Source organism: Babylonia areolata, chromosome 2 (genome assembly GCF_041734735.1).
Source record: "Babylonia areolata isolate BAREFJ2019XMU chromosome 2, ASM4173473v1, whole genome shotgun sequence".
In the NCBI taxonomy this organism is placed as follows: Eukaryota; Metazoa; Mollusca; class Gastropoda; order Neogastropoda; family Buccinidae; genus Babylonia; species Babylonia areolata.
Window position 1 is genome coordinate 67,815,692 of NC_134877.1, and position 2,500 is coordinate 67,818,191.

The window sequence follows — 2,500 nt, forward strand, 5'->3', positions numbered from 1 at the left end:
CACACACACATACCTTAAGGTAGCAATAGCAGCCTACATAATACCCTACAATGTTTTCGCTCTCTAGTGACCAGACTTTCGGTTGTTTTATTGGTTCGAGAAGATTCCAGTTATTATCTTTTTCTTCTTTTTTTCCCCCCTTTTAGCATCGGCGTGGCAAAACGCTTAGCTGACACGGACTGTCGGACAGACGGGGTCCCTCAAGATGGGAGGTCGTGTGATCGTGAGATTGATTCCTATTCTTCTGAAGCATGATTGCGTTGAGGAGATTGATTTTATCTTATTTCATCTGTGTGTGTGTGTGTGTGTGTGTGTGTTTTGTTGTTGTTGTTGTTGTTACTGCTGCTGTTTGTTTGTCTGTTTTTGTTTTTCGTTGTGGTTTCTTTTCTTTTTTTTCTGTTTTTAAGATGTGCTCTAAATAAAAGAGTGTAGCCATACAACTGATTCTTTTTTTTTTCTTTTCTATTCTTTTCTTTCACACACACACACACACACACACACACACACACACACACACACACACACACAGACACACACACGTACTTTTTTGTTTTGTTTTTTTTGTGTGTGCATCTGTGTGTGCGTGTGTGTGTGTTTCGATATTTTTTTTTACAGTGTGTGTGGGAGGGGGAGAGGTGGGGGGGAGGGGGGGGGGCTTGCATGTGTGTGTTTGTGTGTTTGTTGTGTTTGTTGTTTTTGTTGTTGTTGGGTTTTTGGCTGTCTTTATTATGTGTGTGTGTGTGTGTGTGCGCGCGCGCGCGCGCGCGCCTGCGCTTGTTACCGTGCGTGACACATGTGGTGTGGTTAAGGTGTGTGTCACGAATCACTAAGATAATCTGAAGTGCAGACGCTTGTGCTTTGATCGCACGATTGCACACGTTAGTGTCTAAAAGTCCTGTTCAGAGCTGCCCAACTGCCCAGTTCTTCACACATTTCATGTAGGTCATGCTCTTCGCCATTGTTCTGGTTACTAACAAGTAATCAAGTTTGCAGAGGCATGGACGGAGATAATGATGGAGGAAACGGAAGATGATGAAGATGATGACGATGTTTCTACGGAGGTCCAATTTGGTTTGGTGCTACGTGACAAGACTGTACTCTGCGCTTCCTGCGCTAATGATATCCCGGCGTCAACCAGGGCCGAGAGATACAGACACTTGCAGTTGGGGGAGGGGTTTTGTGGCTGTGACAGCGTTATTTGAAGTTTAGGTCCTCCAGCTGCTTGTTGCTTTATGTTCACGGTGTGACAGCTGGTTTTCCACCTGTTCCATGTATGATCTTGTTGCTGTCTCACGGGGTCTTTTTGCCTGTCATTTGCTCATCTTTATATTCAGCCCCACCTCTCTCCTCACATTTTTCTATGTATGTCTGTAGATGTAGTGTTCATGTGTGTGTGTGTGCATGTGTGTGTGTGTGTGTGTGTGTGTGTGTGTGTGTTTGTGTGTGTGTGTGTGTGTGTGTGTGTGTGTGTGTGTGTGTGTGTGTGTGTGTGTGTGTGTGTGTGTGTGTGTGTGTGTGTGTGTGTGTGTGTGTGTGTGCGTGCGCGCGCGCGCGCGCGCGTCTGTGTCTGTTCTGTGTCTGTTCTGTGTCTGTGTCAGAATATGTGTGTATATGTGCGCGAGTGCACGATTGTACACATTTTAATCATTTTTTGCCCGGTTGACCACCGTTTTATTTTGTATGTAAATTCATCATGTCAATTCAGAATTTAAGAAAAATCAAAAATCAAAAAGGCTGAAAAAAAAAGAACTTTAACAGTAACAGATATAACTAGAAAGTCATCATAGTCCATTATACAATCAACTCAAAAACGTGACAATAAATGAATAATCAAAACCAATACCCGGCATTTCATAACTATGTCATAGTAATCAATAGCATTTGTGGAATAGATCACCCATACGAAAAGAAAGGCATACCACGTTTTATAATTACTAATTTAGGGCATGTGAAAAAAAACAGAAAAAAAAAAAGAAGAAACGATTGTACACTTTAGTGTCTAAAAGTCCAGTTCAGAGCAGTCCAGCTGCCCAAGTCTTCACAAAATACGTACAGCTCAAGCTGTTCACTAATGTTCGCGTTTCTAACAGCAGTCAAGTTAAGGGCAGAGCATGGTTTGTTTTTACAGAGCAGTTACAGGTTTTGTGGTTGTGACCGCGCTTGAGTAGTGGTAGTAGTAGTAGTAGTAGTAGTAGTAGTGGTGGTGGTGGTGGTGGTAGCAGTAGTTGGAGCAGCAGTATTAGTTGTTGTTGTTGTTGTTGTTGTAGCAGTAGTGTTTACCATCATTATCATTGTTGTGTCTTATCGTTACTGTCGTTATAGTTGTCACAAGGATAGATTGGAAGACTAGGCAATGCCTGAAATATATATCGGATGTCCCCCCAAAAAAGTGAACCGCTTTTTGACAAGTATTTTCTCAGTGATAGAGAAACCGAATTCATTGGAAATTTTCTCACAGTAACCTTAGGGTATCATCAACAAATCTGCAAAAATTCCTAAA